We start from the raw sequence: 13,594 nt of genomic DNA, 5'->3' as shown, positions 1-13,594 counted from the left end.
GGAATGATGAGCTTCGTAGTGCAGAGATAGAACGGAAGGCCACACATGCCATGGATTTGAAAAGCCATGGTTGATTTGATGTTTTATCTCCAGGTTAGGGTTTTCGAAATTGGCAATTTGAATTCCAAAGGGGAAATGAGTAAGGATTCAGTAAGAATCTTGGGTAATGAAGGCAGAAGGAACATTTTCGGGGTGATTTGATACCTTACACGAATTTGTGCAAGGTTTTCTTGACTGATTAGGGTGATGGCAGTTGAGACAATAGAGAGGAAAAGGGAAAGGAGTCGGCAATGGTCTTTGTATGAATGATTAGGGTTTGGGGTGTTAGACCGGTTGGTTTCTAGGTTAAGAGTGAGAGATAGAACCTGAGCCGTTAGATCATTAGATCAACGACTCTGATAAATCAAAGATTAAATATTTTTGGTAGAATTTCGATGTTCGTTGGATTCCTCTAATCCAACGGTTAGGATTAAATGGTCTGAGTGTTAGTAATTAAAGTGAAAATGGAGTGAAAATTGTGGGCCATCGATCAAAAGATGAATGGCCCAGATGACTTTGTGTTTGTTCTATGAGTGAGAGAGGCGAGTGACGTGGCACACTCTTATTGGCTAAGAGAGGATATAGCGGATAACCAAGGTGGCAAATGAGATGGGTGTTTGGACTGGGTTGTTTCAAATTGGCCTTGTCTTTGGGCTAGAAATCATTTAAATGGTAGCCACTTTGCAATTAATAGGGGAATCGTAGCCTTTTGGTCTTTTACCCCTTTGAAATTAATTTAAATAAACTAAATATTGCGATTAATTGATTATTTGTAAGAATACTTCATTAGGACATTAATTTTGAATTATTGAAATAGTAAACTAATTAACTATTTTAAGAAGTAATTTATTGAATTAATTATAGAAATTATGCATACAAATTATTTTAATAATCCTAAAATAGTAAATATATTATATAATACTAATACCAAATGATTAATTTTGAAACTAACACCCGATTAGTTTAACAAAATAGATATTCATTACTGGAAAATACTTTGAAAATATTTATTACAAATTATTAAGTATAAATAAATTAAATTAAAACAGAGGGTCAAAATTGGACGCCAACAGCTGTCCCTCTTTGACCGGAGATGATGAAAGAGTTTTCGGGAAAAGAAATTGAACCAAAGCCAATTTTGTCCCGACTGTTAGGCAGGTATTGCAGGAAATGGGAATGGTCAATTGCAAGATTGAATTGAGGAAGAATCTAGAAAGATTTGGGAATATTGGGTCGAATTCTGGCTTTGAATTGCTTACATACCTCGGGCTTAACGAAGATCAGGCCTCATGTAGTTCTGGAGTAGGGACTTTGGGGAATGGCACTTGCAGGAGTTTCCCTAGTATAGTATTCCGATGATATAGCGAGACAGAAGATTTGGTCACTCATGGTAGCTTGAATTTTGCGGCCTAATTTGAATTATTTGAAATTTTGAGCTCGTTGATCGTCTTGAGCTGGGATCTTAGGCCCACTGTTGGGTTGGTTGTCCTTATAGTGTTGTAGTTTGGTCTGCTGCTAAGAAAAAGTTCCACGCTGCGGTGTTTGTTTTTACAAAACAAATGAAATACACGAATACCAATATATTGTAATGTAGAATATATTAAGATGCGATGTAAATGATGCAGGAATGATGATGCCTGGCTGCCAGCGAGCCGTTATTTGGGATTGGGATGATGGGATACTTGATCCTAACTTGATTAGTTAGTCGGGCTGTGTAACGTTCCGCAGCTGTCGGAGCATTTGAAAATTGTCTCCACTTGTTGGGAGAGCTTGATTGGTAAAGTGCGTCTCCGCTTGTTGGGAGAGATTTGCACTAAGAAATGCCTCTGCTTGTCGGGAGAGCTTGATTTGTAAAGTGCGTCTCCGCTTGTTGGGAGAGCTTTGCACTGAAATGTAAAGTATTCTTCGCTCGGGAATGATTGATAAAAATCATAATAAAGCTGCATGAATAAAATTTTAAAACATTCAAAGTAATAGAAAATGAAATAAAAGCATTCTCTTGACTGCGAAGCTAGGTTGCGTCCATCGATTGGCAGGATGTTGGTAACGCGGTTTGCGATTGTCTAATCCGGTGTCCTTGATTGACAGAGCGGTGCTGCGAATTGCTTTTGTTGGCGAAGTTTATAGTTTGATATATACAAGGCTCCAGTTGGCGAAGAGGATGTTCGATTTGTACAATGCGCTCCAATTGATTGAGCTGACACTTTGCTATATACAGGACTTCAATTGGAGAATCTGACGCTCGATTTGTTCAAGGATCTCCGATTGATTGAGTAGGCGGTTTGCTATGTACAAATTTCTGTATCAGCTGTCTGATTTCGAGGCACCTGCAGAGGATTCAAGAGTTAGATTTAGATGTACTAGAAAGGTTTTCGTAAAAAAATAGGAGAGATAATCTTAGGCGAGTGGCGGATCTGTCATTTGTCCCAGTGTGATCCTAGTGCTTCCTTATTCCTTGATGACTCGGTATTCAAAGAAAACTTCTTATTAGGCGGGAAGTTTATTATGACCGAACCCTTTCAGGTTGCCTACGTATCCAAAATGGAATCAGGTCTGAATGTAGTTCGCGGGATGATGATAAACTATGATAAAAATGACCGAGCCTGACTCATGAAGACTACGTATTCAAATGGAATCAGATCAAAGCATAGTTTGATTACAACATGCGCAAAATGTTGATATTAAGAATGAAAATGGCCGAGTCTGACTCAGACAGCCTACGTATCCAAATGGAATCAGGCCAGAACGTAGTTCAATTACAAAAGATGACTAAATCCAATGAGGATTGCCTGCATATTCCTTTATGAGGAAATCAACTCGGCGTAGCTCCTGAACAACAAACAAAAGTCAATTTGATTTAATGAATAACGAATTGACCTGATGAATGAATGTGATATAAGAGAATGCCTCAAATATATTTATGACATAAGAGAATTACCATACCAATATAATAAGGAAATATTTGTATTAGGAAAAATGATCATTCAATAAGTAGCTAGAGACCATCTTTAGAGCTACGGTCTTGAAACACCAATTTTGGGCCAAGCCCAAATGAGCCTAAGCCTCTTAAAACTAACTACCTCACAAGAATTCTTACCAAAGAGTAGCCAAGGTATTTGTCACGTAGTGAGTGAATATTTGAAGCACAACTACATTTATGGCAAGATATGTATAATAAAATGTACAAAGCAAATTAATAAACGAAAAATCTTTTTTGGAGTTTGATTGGCAGAATTGGATTCGAAATAAATTATAAGGAAAAGAAAAAAAAACCTTGACTTATAATTGAAGATAAGTTATTTAACTATACAATATTAATCCTAGCCGAATACATATAATGAGAAGTGACGAATTATCTTTGAATAAAAATAGTCATCAATTAACTTAAAAGGAATAATCAAGTAAAGTAGCAAAACTTATCACAAATAGGGTAGCAAGGGAAAGAAGTTACTCACATAAATCCTACATGTGACAATAAAATTACCAAAGTTTCATTCCAAAGAGTTAGTTGAAAAAACGGAGTCTAGGGAGACTTGTCGAGGATATACAAGTAAAAAAAAAGAAGCTATTTTCAATGAAAGAATATGTGTAGAAATAAATAAATTGCTCCTATGATTAAAGCTTTACCTAAGACTATTACTTTAAATTATATTGTAGAAGGTTGGATCATCACGGTAATGGATATGATCAGTTCTTTGTGTACTTATGATGTGGTGAGTCTCTACATGTGTTTTGTGGCAATACTCTTGGATTTGGTGATCTGCGTGGCTTGGTCGAGTTAGGGAGGTTCATCTCTGATGGCTTGGTTGTGTGCAAATGGGTTTCGAAGAGTTCTCGATGGTTTCTACCACGGTTTGAGATGGATATTTCCTACCGGCGTGAGGAGCATGTTGCTTATTGTGATTTTCTCCTGGATGGGATCAAATGGAAGGTTTCTGACTGATCAGGTATGTATTTTGTTGGTGACTCAGAGTTCTTAATGAGATTCTCGTGCTTTTCACAAGATAGCATGATAGATGTGGTGTATTGCGTGGGATTGAGATAAGCTTGTGCAAGGTCATGGTTCGGTTTTGAAGGGAGGGTCATGAATTCTTAGATAACATGGACGGTTTCAGATGACTAGATGAAAGCTATTACTACTTGGTATTTTGACTTACGGATGCTTTATTGGTATTGCGGTACTCGCCTGGTTGATCGACTGCTGATATTTAGATTTTTTTCTATGTGGCATGGAAGAATTATACAAGTATTTCTCATGGGGATGATCATGTATGATAGATGTGTTAGTCATTCGGGTGGCGGAGTTGGGATCGGCTATGGTGATTCATGTGTTCTATGGATTTGGGGACTGGGAGATCTTAGAAGCAGATCGTTTCGGGGTTGCAAACTGTGAAGATATGGCCAGGGGTAGCTAAATGGTAGTACGTGCTATGGTTATGTCATTGTTAACTTTTGGGGATGACAGCTGTTGATTTGGGGGCCCATTGGTAGGCCCGATGAGGATGTGTATTCTACACCGGGTTGGATTTGTTGACTTAGCACAGTTGTTGTTGAAAGGTGTGTCATTCGGTTAGAGTTGAGCTTGTTCGTGTTCTGATCTGTTCTATATGTTACTCCTCTATGCTATGAGGGGTGGTGATTCACTGGTTATATGCACACATGGTGCAGTTCTATTTAGGCCTTATAGCAGAATTTGAGCGAGATGGTTATTCGGGTGTTGAATGGTCGACTGTGCCTTGGTTATGGTCCTTCCGAGCTGTGGTATATTGTGTTAGTTGCTTTTCGATGGTTATGGTCATGCGCTTCTTATATTAGATGTCGAATCGCGTGTAGTTGTTGATTTTAAGCATTGTGGCTTGAGGTATTTCATATGGACCGGTGTTTGGATAGGTCACGCATTGCGGTGGAGTTATGTTGGGCTATAATCCTTTGTGTTAGATTCGTGTGTCTTGGTTCTACTATGTATGATGGGTTCATAGCATTGCGATTTTGGTGGTACATGTTGAGCTTGCGGGACAGTTCTCTCATTTGAGTCATTTTCTATTTTGGGTGCATTTGAATTGTTATATATTGGTGCATGTATTGCACGGTTTGTGGCTTAAGGTTGTATTGGTGTGGCATGCCAATATAATAGTTATGTTTGAGGAGATAAGGTCATTGGACCTAGAATGGATACTATCGGATTTGATTATGGTATGTTTGGAGGAATAATATTGGAAGTCAGCTTATGATTTGGCTTTGGTTTTGTCGGACGGGAGGGAGCTCCACGGCTTGTTGATCTAATGAGTGGTTATGAGTTTCTGCATGTTTCTTTCATCATCGGCAGTGAACGAAGGTTTTGAATGTGGTTATGTTTGATATGAGGTTTGTTATCGGTGTCGGGTTTGTTTAGAGCAACTACTGGGGTCAGGAATTATTGCTACAAGTATGCGAGTTGTGTGGTATATCATGTGATTACATCTTGGTTTTGGTGTTGTTATGTGTGATCTGAGGCCTCGAGGAAGTCCATGTTATGTTTTGGAGCTTGTTGGTATATTCATACGTGGTTTCAAGGGGCTCGGATGACTGTTGGATTAGGTTGGGGTAATTTTGTCTCATGTTGCATTGCTGAAGAGGAGCTGGTTCTGGTGTTGCGCACCTGCGATTGGTTTTGCACAGGTGTGGTGGTTGCAAAAGCGAGGTCATTGGAGCACCTGCGAAGAAGGCTAGGATGGGGGACCATCGCAGATCCGGAGTAAGAAGCGCACCTGCGTGCGCGCATAAGCGAGATCATTGGCGCATGAGCGGTCTTTTGCACAGATGCGCGTTTATTTGTCGCACCTGTGATGTCGCAGGAGCGAATGTTTTTCCGTAGGTGCGAGGGGCTATTTCTCCAGCTGATTCTGCATAAGCGGACGTCACATTGCAGAAGCGGACGTCACGTTGCAGAAGCGGACGTCGCGTCGCAGAAGCGGCTCATTTATCGCAGATGCGATATGACTTGGCAGAAGCTATAAAAATCGAGGGCTTAGTCATTTTATTCATATTTGGAGATATGGAGCTCGAATTGAGACACATTTTGAAGCGATTTTCACCATATGGATTGGGCTAATTGTTCTCTACTCGGTTTTGATTATATTTCATGAATCTATCCTCATTTTTGGCATTTGATTGATGATTTCAAGAGAGAAATTGGGGAATTTTTTCTAAAATATTATAATGTGAATTTTCTAGTTTTGAGCATCAATTCGGAGTCGGATTTGAGTGAAACTAGTATGGTTGGAATCGTAATTAAATGGGTTGTTGGATTTTGTGTGTTTTTGCCGGGTTTCGAGGTGCGGGCCTAGGTTTGAATTTTTGGTTGACTTTGGGCTTCTGATTAAAGATTCGACCTTTATCATTTAGAATTGTTTCCTTAGGTATTATTTGATGTATTTGAGTTGCTATTGGCTAGTTTTGAGCGGTTGGTGGTCGGTACGCGCGGTATGGTGTTTTCAGAGTATTGTTTTGCTTGCTCGGCATTGTATTCGGCTTGTTCGAGGTAAGTAACACTTCTAAAATTGGTGCTGAGGGTATGAACCCCTGACTATACGTGTTATGTGTTTGGTGTTGAGGTGACACACATGCTAGGTCACGGGCGTGTGGGCGTGCGCCGTGTAAATTATGACTCAGATGATTCTATGGTACTGTGTAGTATTCTATCTTGTTTTAATCCATGGAATTCCTATGTTCTAGAATAATTGAGCTGTGATCCATGTTAGAAATCATGTTTAGGCTATGTGCTTATTCTGTTGAGACCCACTGAGGTCATTTTTGTTGTTTAGTTATTTGCTTAAATTGTAATCACATACTGAGTCATATTTATTCATTTGCATATCATATCTTAGTCTCTATTATTATCGTTGTCACATCATGTTATCATTGTTTGGGATGATTGGCATGAGATTTGTGAGCCCGAGAGACTGGAGAGATTGATGAATGAGCTGAGGCTGAGGGCCATATTGTGAGTTATATTGATGGGATCGGGCTGCACGTCGCAACGAGTATTAGTGATTCATATATGGATCGGGCTGCACGCCGACACAGGTATTAGTGATTCATATGTGGATAGGGTTGCACGCCGCAACATGGCTTATGGCTATATGTGGATTAGGTTGCATGCCGAAACAAGCCTTATGGCTATATGTGGATCGGGTTGCACGCCGCAGCTGGCCTTATAAGCTTTATTACTATTGATGGGATCGGGCTCCGCGTTGTAGCAGGCACTGTATAGTGCTGACTGGCTGAGTGTGCTGAGGGATTGAGCATGATGAGTAGGAGTGCGAGACAGTGAGATTGAGTACTCTAAGAGTGTGAGTACATGAGTTCATCACTCTGATACATTGCATTGATATGTATACTTGACATACAAGCATAGAGATGCATTTCCTCATGCTACACAGTATTGTGACATTCATGACTTCACATGCATATTGACATGTAGGCATAGAGATGTACTTTTCTCACGCAATCTGAGATTGAAATATTTTATCTGTTGTTGAATATTTTTGGGAAAAATCACAGTTTTCTTATATACTCACATTTTGGTGAATTCGGTGAAAGATTGGGGTTGTACTAATCATGCCTATTTTTTCGTAACTGTGGACGAGCGGAGCATCATATGTTTGAGTTGTTTCTTGTACTACTTTTATTATATTGTTATGAGTTGTTGTTGATTGGTGTTTGACTCTAACCGTTTGTCCAAGCTTGTCACTGCTTTCAACCTAAGGTTAGGTCTGTTACTTATTGAGTACATGAGGTCGGTTGTACTCATACTACACTTCTCCACCTTGCGTGTAGATTTTGGATGCTGATTAGTGTTGCGTATGGCGGGAGCTGGCATTGAAGATGTACCTGCATTCCGGTCATAGCTGCCTCTTATTCTTGATAGCTTTAGAAGTATTAATCTTTTCATGTCTATTTCAAATAGATGATGTATTTATTTCATCCTAGCTTTGTAAACTCTAAATCTTAAAAGCTCATGATTTGTACTACTAGTCCTAGGGATTTTGTATAAAAGCTCAATTATTTCATCATTTATTTTCTCAGTTAAATCTCATTTGAATAGGAATTTTGCTATTTGGCTTACCTAGCGGGCGGGGTTAGGTGCCATCACGACTAGTTGAATTTTGGGTCGTGACAACAACGAGGTCCTTATGTTGACGGTGAGGGATACTTGGGTGGAGAAGAGGGTGCCTTAGAAATTTGTGATCAAGACGGTGATCAAGTTCAAGAACATGGTTCTTTGAAGGCTGATCCACATAAATCTAAATCCTTTGACTGTACTGATATTGAGGGAGAAGGAGAAAAGGTAGGAGATGAAAAAGTGATAAAATAAAGTAGTGCTAACAATGATGATGAAACACTGGCAAGTCTGGTTGCTCGAATGAGGGAAAAGAGACAAAGTGAGGCAAATTTGAGTCTTAAGTGAGGGAGCCAGTTCCAAATGCAGGAAGAAGACTCAAAGGAAAATTGTCATTGTGGGCAGAGATGAGTAGTTGCAGGGCTAATTATGTTAAAGGGTCGGGTAATTGACCCAGCTACTATGAACATGTTTGGCATCAAAGAGTTATTGGAGAAGATTGAGAATCAGGGGTGGACACATTTGTTTGTGTGCCCACACCCAGTCATGTATGGTGAAGCAATGCTTCATTTTTACAAGAACTTCAAGGTGTTGGAGGATGGCACAGTGAGTTCTAAGGTAAGGAGAGTGGATCTGGTTCTTGATACCAAGTTGTTGGAGAAGATACTGATAGTGCCAGTGGAAGGTTTTGACACCTATGTGTTGGGAGAGCTGCCCGAATTGGGAGAGAAGGTAGATGTTATGTACTTGACCTCCAAGTACACACAAAAAAGGGAAAAGTTGACTGCAAAAAAAGTAATAAAGGGGGAAATGGAGCCGATTCACAAGTTTTTATTCGAATTTGTGAACAAATGTTTGTCGCCTCGATCACAAAGGAGGCATGAGGCTACTTACTTGGACATGGAAGTGATGAAAGTGATGGCAGCATAGGCCAATCAATCTGCTCTCACTAACAATCAAGCACATGACAAGGGCAGCTGATTAAGAAAAGAGGACTCGCCCTTTGCCATATGAGTTCCTGCTGACTAGGGTATTTGACTACTTTGGGGTTCCTCTGAGTGGTCCTAATAGAGGGACTAAGAGAAATATGTTTAATGAGGAGACCTTAAAGGAATGTGAATGTGTTTCACGACAACCATGCACTAAAAGTAAAAGCGTGTTCACAAACCTTTTGGAGTAATTGGTTGCTGCCAGTGAGGAAAATGAGAAGATAAAAGGGGAAGTTTCCTCCTTGAAGGAGGAAAATAGGATGTTGATGAAGGAGATGAAGAAAGAAAAGGAGGCCTATGCTGCTTGGTTTGACAGGATTCTTTGTCTTATTCATAGAGATTCCACTTCCAGCAAATAACTTGGTCCTCATTCCTCTTAGGTTTCCTAGTCTAGCCTTAGTCTATCCCTAGTGTTGTCCCTTCTATGACTAGTTTCTAGATTTGTTTATGTCTTGGACATTTAACGGGTTTATTCAACCGTCTTAGGGTTTTGGCCCCTTTGGGATTAATGGAGTACATTGCAAAATCAATAAGATTTCCTTGTTTTGGCTACTACTTATGTAATCACATCTGGATGATTTATTCGATTAAATGCTTCAATTGTTGACCTAATAATTTATGTAGTGTAGCCACAGTGACCATGAGTTTTACATTATTTAAATTCTCTCTTTTGATTCTACTAACGCTTATGATGCCAAAAAGGGTAAGTTAATTATGTGCATATTCATTGTTGATCGGTAAACCCACTTGTCAAGTTTGTTTGTTTGCAGGTTCTAAACACTGATTGCTTTATGCTATCCATCTTTAGGATTGTGATGAATGGAAGGCGAGTCCCTTATACGTTTACAAACATGGACATATTAAAGAGAAGTTCTGAAGAATAAAAGTGATTCTTGTGCTCCAGACTAATGAAAACTAGGCAAGCTATTGACTGGTGTGCACATGGGTTTTTCATCATCAAAGAAAAAAAAATTGTTGAGTTGAGCATGTGTTATATTTTGATGATTAACAAACCAGATTAACTAAGTGAAAGAAACAGGTTTTATGTTCTTGTCACAACCCCAATTTCCCTCTGTATGATGTCGTGATAGCACCTAGTCTCTAAGATTAGGGAAGCCTAATACTTGCTGATTTAATAACATAATTTAACCAAGTAACTATTAAGTATGGTCACGACCCAAACTCCCTCCGTAACATTGTGACGGCACCTAGTCTCTATGACTAGGTAAGCCTAACAAATTGCGTAAATATAACAAAAACGAAAGTAAATATTGGCATTAACAGCAGTGAATAACTGAAAAACTAATAACAATGTCGCTCGGCATGTACAATAACCAATACTCTATAATACACAGTCTTCCCAAAACCCGGAACATCGCAAGTCACAAGCTACAGAAGGAAATTAGTATCTCTATACACCAGAGTCTAACAAAAGAAGTACAGAAGGTAAATGGCATATGAGAGAATAGAGGGGGACTCCGAGGTCTGCGGACACGGTAGATGTACCTTGAAGTCTCCGTACAGCAGTAAGCACTCTCAGCTAATAGCGGGGCTGATAAGTAGTACCTGGATTTGCTCACAAAACATGTGCAGAAGAGTAGCATGAGTACACCACAACGGTACCCAGTAAGTGCCAAGCCTAACCTCAGTAGAGTAGTGACGAGGTCAGGTCAGGCCCACTGGTATATAATAAATAAAGTAGGAGAATATAACAGTATAATAAGAGACTGGAATTTAACAAAAGAAAAACACAGCGATATAACAATACAGCACACAGGGATAAATAGTAGGGGATCTCCCGAGATACCGTCTCATAGTCCCAAAATAAATATGCAGGGAGAACTCCTGAGGTACCGCCTCGTAGTCTCAAAGTAAATATGAAGGAAAAACTCCCGAGGAACTGCCTCGTAGTCTCAAAAGTAAAGGCGCAGGGAGAACTACCGAGGAACTGCCTCGTAGTCTCAAAAGTAAATATGCAGGGAGCACTCCCGAGGAATTGTCTCGTAGTCTCAAAAGTAAACACACAACTCAACCGATAAATACCATAGTTAACGGCAAGAATTTTACAGTTAAGACTGATAAAGAACAAGAAAAAACATGAAATAAACTAGGCATGCTTCACAGAGTTCAAATAAGCAGTTAAAGCACGTAGACATGCGATATTATACTGAAAAGGATAACTATGCATATTGGGATAACTCAATTAAGAATGAAAAACAGACCAATACTCATTTAAACGGTATAACTCAAATTAAAGGAAACAAGTCGCTACTCGGTAAAATAAATCAGATTTTTCAACAAATAGCCCGTGTACGAACTCGTCACCTCACGTACACGGAGCTCACATATCACAACAGTACCCAATCCTAAGGAATCTCCCCCACACAAGGTTAGGCAAGCCACTTACCTCGAACCGAGCTCAAATCAATCCGTAACAATGCTTTTTCCACAAATATCCGACTCTGAATGGCCCAAATCTAGCCAAAATCAATTGCATACCATAAATATGACTATAAGAAATTAATCTAATTAATAAAATCAAAGCTAAAGATAGAAATTAGAAAATTGCCCCAAAAAGTTGACCCGGGCCCACATCTCGGAATCGGGTAATAGTCACAAAATACGAACACCCATTCACTCACGAGTCCAACCATACAAGTAATTCTCAAATCCGACCTCACCTTCCGAATCTCAAAAACTTAGTCTAGGAAGTTTTACCATTTTGACCCAATTTCCAACTCAAATCCTTAATTAAAGGGTGGAATCAACTATAGATTAATGCGATATAACCATAAAAGAGTTAAGAATCATTTCCCACAAGCTTCCTCTGAAAATCCCTCGAATATTTGCCTCAAACCGAGCTCTCAAACTCCCAAAATCGAAATGGGAAATCAACCCTCGAAATCCTATTTTCTACCCAGTAAACTCGCTTCTGCGAGCCTTCAACCGCACCGGCGGGAAAACCATCGCAGGTGCGACAATGACTTAAATGGCTGGGACCGCATCTGCGAGCTTTGGGCCGCACCTGCGAGCCCGCTCCTGTGGTTTGACTTTCGCATCTGCGACCCTTGCCCAGGCCGACCATACAACTCCTGCGACCATCACTCCACATCTGCGGATACGCAGATGCGACTCCCTTCTCGCACCTGCACTCACAGACCTTCTTGACCAAAAGCACACCTGCTCCCTTCACTTCGCACGTGCGATTCCGCACCTGTGTTCTCCCCACCACAGGTGCAAAAGCACCAGAACTTAGATAGCTTCAGCAATTTCATAAGACCAAAACTCAATCCGTTAAGCATCCGAAACACACCCAAGGCCGCCGGGACCTCAACCAAACATACCAACTAGTCCTAAATCACCATACAGACTTAGTCGAGCCCTCAAATCCTAAGAATTAATCTTCCGTTTATGGACTAAGTGTCTAAAAACTCCCCCAAAGCCAAAACAAAACCTCCCGGCAAGTCACATAAACTGAAACAGATATCGGGAAAGCAGTTAATAGGGGATCAGGGATATTACTCTCAAAACGACCAGCCGAGTCGTTACATCCTCCCCCTCTTAAAATAATTGTTCATCCTTGAATGAGCATAGAGACATACCCGAAGTGGTGAAAAGATGAGGATAACAGCTGTGCATATCCTGCTCAATCTCCCAAGTCGCCTCCTCGACCGGCTGTTTTACACCCTATATTTTCATACGTAAAAATGCATCTTAAGCAAACTAATGTAGGACCAAAAATGAGATAATATTTAAAAGTATATAAAGTAATTTAATCATGTTACCTCTGAGGTTACAAATATTGAAGATCATGAACAATAAGTACAAAGAGGGTTGGACGGTTCAGAAGCTAAAGCAATTGAAGAAAATAATATTTCGTCGAAAGTCGACAAGTTGGGAATGTTATAACATGTATCTTTGGGGTGAGACTAGGGTGCTTAACATGATTAGGAGATTATGTTATGATTTATATTAGTCGTATGACATCCGTGTGTTATGTTTTGAACTCAAGCGAGTTGTGGAACAAAAGTCGATGAAAGTCATCACAAGTTACATTCATAAGTTTTACCGAAACTTTGGGTCAAATGTAACTGCGATTTTCTCCCAATATACTTAGAGTTATGGGGTGTTCCAACCATCAAATTAAATATCTATGAGTCTATTTTCCAACGCATTAAACCTTTTGTTAATACAACATTGAAGTAGAAAGATATGGGCATTTGTACGATACTGCGCAAGCTGCTAGGTGACAAGTAGGTGTGTCACCTACTTGCTTAAATGAGAGCCCAAAAAATGGGCCATTTCGGGTCGTCCAAAGAGGCCTTTTAAAGGCCTATTTTCTTCATATATTAGACTTAAAATAGAGCATAATAACCAGACATAAGCTCTGCAAAATAAATCCTCCCAAAAATTTCCCACAACCCCTAATTGATTTTCTCTCCCTTTCAAGTTCTAATTGGAGGTA

The sequence above is a fragment of the Nicotiana tomentosiformis genome, chromosome 11 (assembly GCF_000390325.3).
Source record: "Nicotiana tomentosiformis chromosome 11, ASM39032v3, whole genome shotgun sequence".
Taxonomy (NCBI): domain Eukaryota; kingdom Viridiplantae; phylum Streptophyta; class Magnoliopsida; order Solanales; family Solanaceae; genus Nicotiana; species Nicotiana tomentosiformis.
This window is presented reverse-complemented; position numbering follows the sequence as displayed.